Source organism: Rhinolophus sinicus, linkage group LG02 (genome assembly GCF_036562045.2).
Source record: "Rhinolophus sinicus isolate RSC01 linkage group LG02, ASM3656204v1, whole genome shotgun sequence".
NCBI lineage: Eukaryota > Metazoa > Chordata > Mammalia > Chiroptera > Rhinolophidae > Rhinolophus > Rhinolophus sinicus.
In genome coordinates, this window is record NC_133752.1 from 46,593,336 (window position 1) to 46,608,050 (window position 14,715).

Below are 14,715 nucleotides of genomic sequence, written 5' to 3' on the forward strand. Positions count from 1 at the left end.
GGCTCTGTAAATAACAGCTGTCAACCAAACCAAAGGACATTTTTTAAATGCACTAAGAATGGAATGGAGAGTTGGTTATAAACTATTCACACCTTAATAATATCATTCCTTCTAACCCTGAACTAAAAGTTACAAATGATTTTCACAATTAAAATATATGGTGTGTAGTGCTTAAGTACACAGGGTTTGGGACCAGATAGCATTGCTAGATTTAAAATGTTTGCTCTCAGAGACAGAAGATTGGACAGAAGGAGAAGACAGACATTGGAAGACGCTACACTGGTGTCCTTGAAGATGGGGATAGGAGCTATGATGACCCAGTGAACACAAGTGGCCTACAGAAGCTAGAAAAGGCAAGGAAATGGATTTTTCATTAGTTTCCAGACCCTGCCCTCATCTTGATTTTAGGACTCCTGACCTCAGAAACCGTAAGATAATAAATTTGTGCTGTTTGAAGCCACAAAAAATAAAATTTAAATAAATAAATAAACAAACAAACAAACAAACAAATAAAATGTTTGCTCTCTCACTTAACTATCTGTATTATTTGGGTAAATTAATCTAACTCTACCCGTTTCCTTATCTGTAAAAATGGAGATAATAGTAGTATCTAACTTAAGGCTGTTTTGAGGAATTGAATTTTTACTACATTAAACAGTGCATTTTTATAAGTGTGTATTATCAATATTATCATTGAAACATCCTTGTAAACTAGTAACCCAGCCTCAAGTATAACTTCTAGTTTGTTTAAAGTGTTGGCTAAGATAATGTGATGCATTACAATCAGTAAGGCTTTTCCATAGTAAAAGAAAAAAAAAATCTTCAGGCAAAAAAATCATAATCTGTTCCTCAACTCAACAGAACAGATTCTCTGTCACAAATTCTTCACAATCTAATCATTTCACTTCTCTAAAACAGGTTGGTTTTCCCTATGTATCATCACCATTTGGGGAATTTTCTTTCTTTCTGGCTTTTTTAAAAATGAAAGTTTTCATAAAAAATAAAGCAAGACCAAAATTATGGTTATAATCATGCTTTATTTACTGTTTCATTTTTTTCTGTTTAGTATTATATTTCCATGCTATAAAAAAACCTCTTATCAACCTAGTTGGAAGATTTAGAACACGTTAAACCATTCCTCCTCTGTAAGCTATTTATGTTGTTTCTAATTTTATACCATGACAAATAATGCTGTGGTGAGCATTTAAACATCTTTAAACAATTTCAAAAGGACACTTTATTATCGTTTCTTTACTCAACAGTTTCGAGTAAAATTTGATGATATGAAGACCACAGATTAGTAGAGGGAAACCTTGGGGGGAGGGGGCAGGAGCGGAAAATATACTAGTAAGAACAAGTGTTCAAAAGCTCATGAAAATTTCAAAAATTTCGATTCCAACATAGACTGTGGAGTTCTCTTTCATGTTTTCTATGTAAATTGAGATAATTTTTGCTCCTCTTTGATGCTGCTCATTTTAAAGGATACTATTTACCTGAGAAGTTATGGATAAGATAGCTGACTTCGGATTCAGAGAGACACGGATTCAAAATCCCTGCTCCACCACCCACTAGCTGCGTGACCTGTGGCACCTCACTAAGCCTCTTAGCCTCAGTTTTCTCATCTGAAAAATAATAATAGTATCTCACAGGATTTCTGTAAAGATAAATGGTATTCTATGTGTCAAATTCTTAAAATAGTGCCGAGCACATAGGAAATACATAAATAGTACCTCGTCATTGCTAATGCTCATTGAGGTGGTTTGAAAATAAGACCAGGTTTTATATTAAGTTTTGCTCCAAAAGACGCATTAGGACTTACGTTCAGGGGATGTCATCCTGAAAAATCATGCTAGGGCTTATTTTCCGGTTAGGGCTTATTTTTCGGGAAACACAGTACGTGTGGTTTGTATATAAACTATTGGCTTACTCTATAGATTATGATGGTACAGACGCACATTTATAAACTGCTGCATCATAGCTTTTAAAATATTGTTCAGTCTAAAAAGCTAATTGCCTAAATACAGAGATATGAAAATATAATATCCCTCACTAGGGTTATAAAAGCGGATTTACATATTTAAAAAAAAATAAATAGTTTTAAAGAAATCATAAACATGAATTTTGCTGCTTATAGCATATGTCACTGAAACTGTTTCTCTTGAGATAAAACAAGAAATTCTTGATTAAGGCTTTTTCATATGATGAAGAGGTCAAATATATTAAAAAACATGTCGTCTAAGTGAACTAGGCGTAATTTATAAGCTAGAATAACATTTCCTCTAGATTATTTTATTTTTTTGCTTAGAAATATGTGGTAACATAAAAATTAGCAGAAAAGGAAAATGTACCAGCCACCATTTATACACTTTATCAATCAAGGCAACAACAATTAATCCTTTAGATGATTTGGCCAGATTAAGACACTATTTTTAGAGGCCTACACTGAATTTTGCTGTTTAGGCAATCCACTATTAGCCAAGAAGTTTTGTAATATATTGTTTCAGAAATTAAAAAAAAATAAATCAAGTCCTGAGTTGGTAAAACAGTAAATATATTTTTGAATTGTACTTTTTATACCTCACTAGGTAGAGCAGATAAAACATTTATCTAAATTAAGTATGGAAGGAGAGGGCTCATTTCAAAATCTTTTAGGAGTTGGTATTTACCAAGTATAAGGCTAACTTCTAAGAAGAGAATAAAAAATTCTTTTGTACCCAATGCAATTCTCAGAAAACATTTCCAATTAATTTAAAATTTAAATCCTAGTAATAATCATCATAATAAATAAGTATAAAGGCTGACAGTAAGTTACTCTAGTGGTAAATAAGATAGCCAACTGTCTACCACAACAGAATATTAAACAGGATGAAGTTTTTATTTAAACACTTTTCCTGAATTTATAGTTTAGATGGCTCATTTTAAATACAATCCCCAACTTCAGATTAAGTGAACCAAGCAATAACTAATCCACATAGCATTATCAGTTGAACAAACATGATACACTTTACTTAGAGTCAAGATCCTTTGTCAGCTTGTTCTAACAAAGTGGTAGAAAACATCAAATGATAAATGATCTTTGATTCAATCAATGGCTGGCTTATTGAGTAAATTCAGAAAGTGCTGAATAAAATCACTTTCCATTTCACTCACTCTTTCCAGCCTGGGTGAGGTTTCCTCCTTACTTGAGTCCCCATATTTTACTTGACCATCCCCCTAGACCTTACTCTTCATTTTCTGCAGATACAGATTTAGGCCACCACTGTTCAAATTATTCAACTTCAAATTGATAAGGCCTATAAATCCTTTATCAATATCCAATTACTTCCCCAACAGTGATCATTTACTTCTCTCCTCAAACTTCTAATTCTCCACCAGTAGCCAAAACTGAACAGAAATCTTAATCCCCCATTTCCAAGTTTTCCCACCTTTTTGGATTACATAAACAATGTCATGTCTAACAGATTACAACTTCAGCTTTACAATAAAGGTAGATATTGAAAGCAGATAATCTTGCCTCCTTTGCTAGTATTTTCTGAAGATAACAGCATTAAGCACAAATTCTCTTACAGAACCTTATTTTCATTTCTATCATCAGTAGGCCTTTTTCTATCTTTGTAACCTTCCAACTTCAATCTTACAGAAAAGTATTGCTCTCCTCACCACTAAAGCTAACACCTGTAACCTAGGACTCACTCCTTCCCATCCAGACAGAGCCTCAAAAGATTACTCTTTTTCACTCTTTCTGGTATTTTGAACATCTTAATCTCACAGAAGCTGTTCTTTCATCATCTTTAATCTTAAAAAGAATCTTTTTCTGACCTATGAAATCTTCTGTATCATCGATTTTGCCACCAAATACCATCTTCCATCTCAATTTCTTTTCCTTTTCCCCTCCTTGCCAGTGTAGCAAAATGACTCTTTTGATGGTAATAATAATCAACTGATCACTCTGTTCTGGTTCTTTTACTTTGTTTTTCTTCAGCTCAGCACTATTGGTCACACACTCCTTGACAGACTCTCCTAATGCACTTTCTTTAACATTACACTTTCCTAATTGTTTTCCTTTCCTAATTGTCTGTCCTCCTACTTCTCTCATTTTCACATGCCATCTTCATCACTCATCTCTTATTCTGCTCTATGATACACTACTTGTTATCAGACATCCAATAATGTCTTCAAGACCACTCAAGTTCTACCTGCCAAGTGAATCCTCTGATTAAATCCAGCCACACTTTCTTCCTTAAAAGTGTTATTGCACTTACACATTGTTTCATAATGTATAACGGTTCCCTATCTTTCCTATCTGTGTCTTTTTTAAGCCTAGATTTAAAGTTTTTGGTAGGGACAATTTTCCTTTTATTTTTCAGTATTTCTCAAAATACAGAAAACAAGTCTGAACAGAGTAGTAGTTAGTCAAATACTTTAAGCTGTATAGTTAGCTTAGACAAGAAACAAAAGACATTCAAAACAAAAATAAGTTTACATTGCTGTGAAACATTTCTAATAGTTGCTATTTTAATTATAGTAAATGCTGTGGGGATTTTTTCCTACTAATTTCCATATTTTTCACATTTTCAAGGGGACATAGCAGATTTGCCTATTTTATTACCTTTAAAATGTCAACCAGTTTAGTCTGAAAGTGGCCTATATATAGCTACCATGTCTAAAAAGACCTTACATAAGCATACATAGCAATCTGATAACCAAAGCAGCCAGTTACCTAATCAAAACAATGTATACTAGAGGCTAAAATCTGGTTGATAAAGAGATAAGCCATGCTTTTGTATTAAAAGCTCAGTATTATTAATCATATTTCTTAGGTTGCTATTTCCCTTAATACATACAGCTGAAGAGGGAAGCAAAAGGTAAGTAATTCATACAGACTTAATCACTGGGCTGTGCCCAATCATTTTAAATGTGCAGTTACTCAGGAATAAAGCTCACAAAAGCTGACAGTAGATATTGTTTTTTTCCATTTTACAGATCAGACACAGAAAGATTAAATTACTTATTCAAGATGACTCTAATTACAAAAAGAGATAAAGCCCAAATCAAAGACCATCAAAATTCACAATGTGTGTTTTCTACTACCCTGTACTTCCTAGTTTATATCTGAATGTGAATAAATAAATCATGACACTACCTAGATTTAGTTTTCACAAAAGCTAAACATTCAAGAGCAGATATAAATACAATAATTTTGTCTTGTTAAAGGTTAACAAAAACTCAATTTAGTATTTCAATGATAGGCTGAATACTAATATTTTTTAAATTGTATGAATGAGACATATTACTTCAAGGAATTAAGTATCGGACAAAGCAAAGTATTAAAGTACCAAATAATCTTAATGGCTGTAAATCACCTTCACAGAAAGTGAATCCAGTTTCTTAACTATTCTCTAGGTCAAGACACTTTAATCAGCATTATTTATATGTTAGATATCAAGTGGTAAGCAAGTGAATACAACCCAACCTCCCATCCCCTCCCACACGCACACCAAACCTAGCATGTGGTCTATAATTTATCTATGTGTACTACAGCCAAATTCCACTAAATTGGAAACAAGTAGATATCAGAGGTTAGGAAGTCCAGAGAGAAAATAATTGGATGCCCAGTATCTATTCTCTTTAGTTTTGGGACTGCCCAGTGCCCAGCAAGAAACTTCAATTCCCAGTTTTCCTTGAATGTAGGGGTAGCCAATATAAACAGAAGTCATTGGGCAAGGCTTTCAAGAAAATTCTTTAAAAGGATCTGAATCAGCTGGAAGTCCCACTCTTTTTGCCATTTTCCCAATTTCTTCCATAGTCTGTCTGCCTGGAAAGACAGCATTTTGAATAAAATGTTATCAGCCATTTTGTGACCATGACGTCATCTTGAGAATGAAAACCATGCACTAAGGAGGAGAAGAAAAATAAAAGATGTCTGGATTCATTGCCATGTCTTGAAACTGCCATACTAGCTCTTGAGTTTATGATATGTTAGAAAAAAGAAATCCCTGCCTTCTTTAGTCCATCGTTATGCGCGGTCTCTTATACTAGCAACTCAAATGCAATTTCTAACTGGAAGAAGCTGAACAAACCATTCATTGCAGTAGTCTTGAACAGAGTGAGCACAAAGAATATCTCAGGCAGCATTTCCCAAATCAGTGCTCCTGTGATGAGAGGTGATAAGAGATGCACTATGAATTCTGTAGTTAAATGGTCAAATTAATGAAAAAGGACATATGCGGTACCTTGGAGATTCATAAGGTATATTACATATTGAAAGTTCTACAGTGTGCACAGTATCAGTTGGTAAACAAAAGTTTACTGCCGTATCTTAAAAAATGATTCCTTTTACTTTATTATCATTTTTCATTTTAATTCAAATTATACTCATCCACTCACCTTTCTAAAACATGAATATATATTACTTAGATGAATCAACCTACTCTCAAAGAAGAGATATGCCACTAGGAAGGATATTCAAAACAACACGCCATATGCTCTGAAGTAACTGATACAGGAGATCTAGTGTCCTAAAAATGAGTAATCTGAAGAAGACAACGTTTATTTTTATAAGTTTCACTTACTACATAAAAATTAGGCACATGTTAACAATATCAATGAGCCCAAGTAATGACTAGAAGAAACATGTAGCCCAAGGAACAAAGTAGGGCCCTAACTCTGCAACAAAAAATACATATTTCAGGCCATGTATTAACTTTACCACTGCTAAAAAAACAACAACAAAAAAAGGTTATAAATCAAACATAAATATACCAAAAATAATAATAGCTAATTTATTAAATACTTAGTATGCATTAGTCAGTGCTCTAAGTCTTTACATGTATTAACTCATTTGGTCTTTATAGCAATCCCATAAAAGAGGCCTGGTTATTATCCTCATTTCGCAGATGAGGAAACTAAAGTACAGTGAGGTTAAGAAACTTGCACAAGGGCACAGAGCTAATAAACCATAAAGTCAGAAATCAAAGCCCAGGCAGCCTGGCTCCAGAGTCTATGCTCTAAATACCATGTGATACTGTCTCAATATCAAACAGGAGTGTTCAACGCCATGCACAGCTGCACCTAAAAACAATTCATATACACATATATTCAGATAGTTACCATTGTGTTGGTAAAGTTTTACGAGGAAATTTTGCATGTTAATTTTATCTTCACAGCTGTTCTATATCAATATATCCTGTCAATAGATTTACTTGGCATGAATTCATATAACTAAAGCTATGTGGCCAGACTATTCCATTTATCTGCTGTCTTGGAAATGTGTCCTCTCTGTGTACCACTAGTACCTAGTAGAATGCCTGGAAGAAAATAGGAATTAATTGTATATTTACAGAATACAGAACAATTAAAAAGAGAACTGGGCATCAGAATGTAGATAGATGAGCCCAAATTCATCATTGCTACTACGAAAAAACATTCAATGACCTTGGCTCACCAACAGTGATTCTTTAGTATCCCCTTAATAGTAATATTAAATATCAACAATATTAACCATTTTTCAATTAAATCTTAGTATCACAACACAATCTTAAAATCCCTATGAAGTTAGAAATCTCGATGTACTAACAAAAACACTGAGAAAGATTCAGGGGAAATTTTTTAAAACATAGCTCAGTTTGGTCTTTAGTTACACAATGGGTGTTATATATATATATATATAGTATGTTACCACATTAAAATATTTCCTTCTATTTAAAAGCTGAAGGAAATACTCATTAATTTTTCCCCCCTTCTTCCGCCTCCCCAGCCCCACTCCGGTTCAAGCCTATTTCTCAGTCTAGCTGTGTAGGTCACAGCTCTCTGGCCCATGCTGGTATTATGAGCCTTGTGCTCACCCCGGCTGAGGCAGTTGGTCGCCGGTGGGCTGCTCATGGCAGCTCTCACCAGCTGCCAGCCACTCACACTGGCCACCCGCTGCTCATGGCAGTACGCAGTAGCCACCGCCGCCCAGCTACAGGGAGAGCTGTTGTTCACAATCTTAGCTGTAGAGGGCGCAGCTCACTGGCCCATGTGGACTCGAACCAGTGACCTTGGCATTAGGTGCATGGCGCTCCAACCACCTGAACCACCTGGCTGACCCTCATTCTTTTAATAATAGAGAATGATGTAGTCTAGATTTTTATTGTAACTATAAGAATTATATAACTATGAACAGTGGAAGATATATCAACTTGAATTATATTGCCGGGTACTATGTAATAACACATATCCTCTTTGCTATTCATTTCTATACACTGCAAAGCAGTGCCAGAATTTCAAAGTTCTGATTGAACTCAAGCAAATGGTATGTATCTACAATACAGTTTTATCTAGTTTTGATCTGATAATTGAACATTCCTGAACTAAAGTTTCTATTACACTTGTTGGTGTTTTAATTATTAGGCTTTTTTTGTTTTGTTTTAACAAAACATCTATTCCAGCTTTCATGAAGTGCAGCTATAAGGATATATTTTAGCTTGGGTAAATTTTCACGTGGTACTTAGAAAATTGAGATGTTACATTTGAATCACTGCCTCAAGCTCATTCCTTAACAATAAGGGAAATTCCTATACCAAAATACTGATTATTTCTTTTCACTTGAAAAACTGAATTACATTATATTTTCCAGAAGAGATATTTGACTACACTAAGAACTAAAATAATTAATCATCCCTTAATTGTTTAAATGTTTATTATCAAAATTACACTTGTCTAAAAAAAGTGCTTAAGTAATACTTCAGCAGTGCTAAAATAAACAAATTTCTTAAAAGGGTTCCCTTCTTTTAAAAAATTCCTAGACTATCACTAACTTTGAATATTTTTGCTACATTCTCCCATTATATAATCAATCTAACCTTAATTTAAGTTATTCAACAACAATGCTTCATTTTTGTCCCACAGCCTACATTAGAGCTAGGTAAAAAAGCACTAACACGTGAAAATAATATTATATACCAATCATTCCATCAGGCATCCTTTCAAAAAGAACACACATTCTGGATGCAAATTTGTCTTATCTGAGTAGGTGAAAATGCATGTATTTATGTATAAAGAAATGTACCATCTACCAATAAGGTAAAAACTAAAGAAAGCATACTTTTAACTGAAAATAATTTTGTTTCCATTTCTACTCCGAGTGCACTAAACCAACAGAGAAAACTGAAAATTTTTTAGGTGTGTTAAGGAGTTGCAGGTAAGATGAACTACACGGTACAGTTTCTTCTAAGTTGCGCATCAGTAGTTAATAAGCGGCAACAAACACCATGAAAATTCATGACATATTGTTAGCTTACAACCATCTCAAATTATTTAGAAGCCTCATTTTTTTCTCATATGGGAAAACAAAGTCTCTTATTGTAACTGCATGTTCATGCTAAAGCTAATAAGATGATTTTCTGTTGCAAAATTGAATCATATCGTATGACAACTAAGAATCTATTTGTGAAAGAACATAAGAACTTTCACCAGATAGAAAAACCTTGAATCAAATTCCAACACTTGAGTTGAAATGATGACTTTCTCCGTTTCCAGAAGGGCAACTGTTGTAATACACAAGGGTTAGATTCAGAGCATACTGATATAAATAATAAATATAAGGACACTGGAGTTCCTCCTCTCAGTTAACTTTAAAAAGGAAAACCTTACTAGGTACAACACACTGAGGAAAGAGGTAACATAAGTATAGAAAAATGTGGTATTTCCCCTCATTTAAAAAACAACTATAAAAAATATTATGTATTTTTAAAATTATAAATCCGAAGGAAATGAGTATATATATTCCTTTTCAGATGATGAGAAACTGGAATACAAATTTTAAAACCTCTCGGTGATACAGAACTTTCTGTGATGATAGAAATGTTTCACATCTGAGCTGTCCAATACAGTCGCTACTAGCCACAAGTGGCTACTGAGTATTTTAAATATGGCTAGTGGGAATAAAGAACTGAATTTTAAATTGTATCCAATTAGTTTAAATTTAGCCACTTGTGGCTGGAGTACTACATTGGACAGCGCAATTCTAAGGAACTGGAGGGGAACATTTGTACCTTAAATTCTGATTCAAATAGTAAAAAGTCCTGTAGACAAGCATATACATAGATGCTTCTAAGACATGTTTATTTAAAAAAAAATTGTGATTTATAAAAAGGAAAGGGCTATGATACAATATAAAAACATTGCTGCATTTATGGGAATCAAGTTTTCTATACTGACCTTCTAGAGTGGACTAGAAAGAATACTGGTTCACAAGTTGGCTTCATGTTATAGTATTTTAGGGAGTCTTCAATAATATGGATGCCTGAGTCTCACCCTGCAAAGATTCTGGTTTAATTCGTCTGGATTGAATCCTGGTTATAAAGATATTTGAAAGCCACTCATTATTCTAACATACAGTCACTAAACTAGAAATAAAATAAACTGTTTATTAGGCATAGATGAAGTATTCAGCCAATGACATTTCTGTGCTTGTAGGTATACTCACTAAAATCTATCTTTTAAAAATCCAGTTCCTGATTTGTTCAACTCATCTTAATTTTCAAAGTAAAAGAGAAAGTTCTCTGAGAAAAACTGAAATCCAGAGCAAGAGAACTTCACCCTTCCCACCAGCGCTAATCCTTCTATCCTGAGATCCATTATCTTTTCTCTTTTCCAGGCCCCTACCTTATAAAGTGACATTAACTCAAATGAGTCTCATTTGGCTACATCAGAGACCTTCACCTCACTATTCTAATTAATGGCACAAACTTTTCTCAGAGCATATTCCAAAATAAGATTATGTTGCCAGGAGTAACTCCTAAATGCACTGGCTTAGACTATGGTAGTGTTTCTTTTTTATTTCAAATGGTATTAATTACAATATAATTATACCACAAAAAAATGTTTTGTAGTTTATTTAAAAATCACCAACTCTGTCAAAAAAGCCGAAGCAGAAGCAGCAGCAGCACCAGCTTATCCACGTACTTTTCTCCAGTATGCTTGGGGCTGGGCAATAAGATGAGCTGGAAAAATATACACTCAATTGATACAAAAGCAGTTACAATGCTTTTTCATCCAATCCTTAACCTATTAAAAGTGACGTAAAGCAAGCATTTGACCTATTTTTTTTTAACACATGAATTCCATTCATTTAAAGATTGATACTTGTCATATACCCCAAAACAACTAATGAGCCAATTCTCAAATTACTTTCTGCATTTATGAAGCATACCTCCAGAAGAAGACAATGTAAACATTTATACCTTTTGATTCCTATCAAAGTATCAAAATATATCATTTAAATTGACACTGGTTTCAATGGTTTGTGTATATGGGTGTTACTTGTGATGTGAAAAGCTAATTATAAATATTTTTGGTAATTGCCTTCCAAAAAATAAGTAGCCTTTCCATGCAAGTAAAAATTTTGGTGGGAAAAAGTAAATTCAAAAGACAAACTGACATAATGGTAAAGGAGGTCATAATTCTCCAATTACAAAAGTGAAAGACAATCTAATATCTTTTTCTTAATATCTAACCCTAGATATTTTTCTGTTTTTAATTCCAGTTTCCATTCTAGCCTCTCCCCCACACACTCCCACAAAGTCTCAAGAATATCAAAGTTAGAACACAATGTTATTATGTAAAAGTACAATAAATTTAGGGTTGGATGTTAAAACATTCAATTTGACTCTGAATTTAGTGAATCGATATATGCAAACATTTAATTTAAAATGCTAATGATATTAAAACGAGAAATGATTTGTTTCATAGCACTACCACAAGCAACCAATGAGCGTGAAGCAAGTTTTCACTTGGACCCTGCCAGCCCAAGTCATCAAGAATTTGGGAAAATACCAACGCTTGTTTCATAATACAGCGACTTTTATTTTTCCCCCCATCCTTTAGTCAACTCTGATACATATATTTTTTAAATCTTGCTAATTAGTTACCAGCGTTCTTCAACCCATAGATCAGGTGTCCTACATTTTGTTTAGGTCCCCGCCTTGAAAACAAACCCGATTGCCCCATTTTCTGAGAGGTAAACTCAGCTCGGGGCAGCTCCCTATGAAGTCACCGCGTTTGTTGTTTCAAAGATGCAATTAAACAAAAATGACACAAGGCTGTCGAAGAGATTAATTGCAAGTGTGTGGAGGTGTCGATCATATATGTGTAAGACCAATGAAACCTACGTATATTGCTGTAAATCTACTTTAGAGATAATATTTCTCCCCATTTCCCCTCCTCCAATATATTTACAACAGAAGGAAATTAAACTTCGTAAGCTCTTTCTTGACTTTACCAAACTCCAGCTTTCCAGCTTCCTGTACTACAGTATCCTGTAATGAGCAAAGGGGGGAGGGAGTTTCAACTTGGGCACGAAGAAGAAAAGCAATAATAGAGCCTGCATCAGGCAGTCTCCCTCTCTCTCTCTGTCTCTCTCCCCCCCACCCCCCGTCCCCACCACCCCACCCCTTCTCCGAGCCCTTACATATACATTCTTCTGGGCGGCCTCTAACCACACCATGTCCACAATCATTTACAAAAATTAGAAACAGACTCCGGGAGCCCTTCCCTTAGCACGCACAGAGAGCAAGCTGTACTAGCATGATGGGACAATGTCATTCCCTGTTACACCAGTCGCTTACTCCCCCTCTGGTTTCATCCCAAGAATCAGCTTTCCCCCGCGGAAGAGGGGGATCTACCTAATTCACAATGAAACTTCATCTCATCCTTTCCCACTGCAGGCACCCCACCCCCACTCTAACATACAAAAACACCCCACCAAGGAAAAAAACCAAAAAACACAACGATCTTCCACCCGAGCAACAGAGTTGGTTTCAGGGGCTGGAGCAAAAGCAGAGAGGAGGAAGAGAGCGAGGGCGGTGTACTTTGCTTTGCACTTCTGCACATCCAGCCCAGAGCCCAGGGCCGCTCACGTCCTTCCTTACCCGCTCGTCCGGAGACCAAGTCCTGCTACTGAAGCGCTGGGCGAGGGTTGCGGGTCCCCCAACACGGCGTCGGGGCGGGCAGCGGGCAGCCGCCGCGGGCGCCTAGAACCACCACCTCTTCTCCCCCAAGCGGCTGCGGGCGTGGGCAGAAGAAGCTAGAGAAGGAGCTTGGGGAGGGGGAGAAGAGGAGCAGCATCTCCTCCTCCCTCACCACGCCTCGGAAACGCCCCTCGAGCGGCGACCCCAGCCGACCGCCTGACCCAGGAGCGCTCAAGCAGCCTCTCCGCCCTCCTGTGCTCAGCGCGCCTCCAAGGGCTTCTCCAAACCCCTCTGGCGCGGGGCAGCTCAACTCCTGCAGCCGGCTTCGAGCGCTACCGAGGTGGCTGAGGCGGACGGGGGCACCAGGGCGTGCTGCTCGCCAGCACGATGGTCTCTAGGGGCCGTGATCATGGTGTGTCACCCTCGCCGCGCCGCGGCCGCAGGAGCTGCTTGCACAACTCCAGCTCCACCTCAGGCGGCGGTGCCGGCCCTGCCCCCGTTCCTGTCACTCAACGGTTCCCGGGCTCCTAGAGGACCGCGGATCTTCGACCCTGCTCTCCCCTCGTCCTGATTGGCCCACTAGGCCTCCAGTCCCACCCCCTCTCTGGGGACGAGGTCGCCCGGGAGACCAGCGCTCCAGTTCCCATGACAACCGGTGCCTTGGGCCTGGCTTTTCGTGTTCTTCTGGCTAACCAGACGCTCAGGTTGATGGCCCAGCGGCAAAGTTCTTATCCCCTGCTGTGTGGACTCCTAATTTTAGGCCAAGTTGAAAAAGCTGCAGACCGCCCCCACACTTCCAACTTCAGAAACAGAACTTTAAGGCCCTGGGGAGGGCGAGGGAGAGTGAAAAATGCTTAACTGATAGCTCTTCCCCTATCGGTCTAAAGAACCCCTCCCCCTACTTACCTTCCCTTGCCTGCAGCCTTGTTTCCAAATTCTCACTGGGCGGATTTGGCTTTAAAGAGTGAGAAGAGAGATAGAGAAAGGGCAGGGCTCTGACAGCTCCCTGTAGCAATATAGCAACTTGGAAATGGCGGGGTCAACGAAAGCTGCTCGGTGAGTTTTCCCACAGTTGTAAAGTGATCTTCAAGGTTGTGGTGGGAGCACTTCATCAACCCCAAATGCCCTGTGGAAAACTGAAATTCTCTTATTTTTGAAAAAAAGAAAAAGTATGTAAATTCTTGCACTGTTATTTTTCCTCTGAAACTAAGGTATCCTAAAGTTTAAAATTTATTAAAACGTTTAACATAATCCAATAAAATAAAAAACATCCACTTTTCTATGTAGGAGTGCACGTTACAATTTAGCAAAGGTGTGTCCTAGTAGCAGTTATTTCCCTCCTGCAAGCTAAAATTTGGGTTTCAACAATTTACAAGGAAATCTTGCTGAATTCATGAGCAAATGGAATCTTGTCATTTGAGTTTCAAAACTTTGGGTTTATTCTTAGAGATACAAGTATAAGGTAACCTAGTCCGCTCTGGGAAGGGGACCTAGGGGTAAATTTAATCTTGGACCCCTCGTGTTGGGCCCTAGGTATGTAAATCGAAACTTCTTGATTGAAGTTTCGAAATGGAGAGACCAGAGACAAAGTAAAAGCTGCTATCCTAGGTTCCCAAGCCCCTGAGGCTGCTGTATGTGTATGATGAATGAGGGAATTAGTGGTAATGATTTACCTTTGGCGAGCGCTTGAATTTTCATTATCTCATTTACTAAATGAATAACTATGATGGGTCGTCAGTCAAATATGCCTGGCAAGTATGCATTG

The 14,715-nt window shown here is 37.0% G+C and overlaps 1 protein-coding gene across 8 annotated transcripts in view; it reads right to left on the reverse strand.

Moving 5' to 3' along the window:
• PTPN13 (protein tyrosine phosphatase non-receptor type 13) overlaps positions 1 to 13,398 on the reverse strand; it is a 173,121-nt gene extending 159,723 nt beyond the window's left edge. For all 8 annotated transcript variants that reach the window (XM_074323879.1, XM_019731272.2, XM_019731270.2 and 5 more), the window contains exon 1: positions 12,912 to 13,398. The gene's annotated coding sequence lies outside the window, so the exon portion shown is untranslated. The remainder of the gene's footprint in view (positions 1 to 12,911) is intronic.
• Positions 13,399 to 14,715: the final 1,317 nt, after the last annotated feature.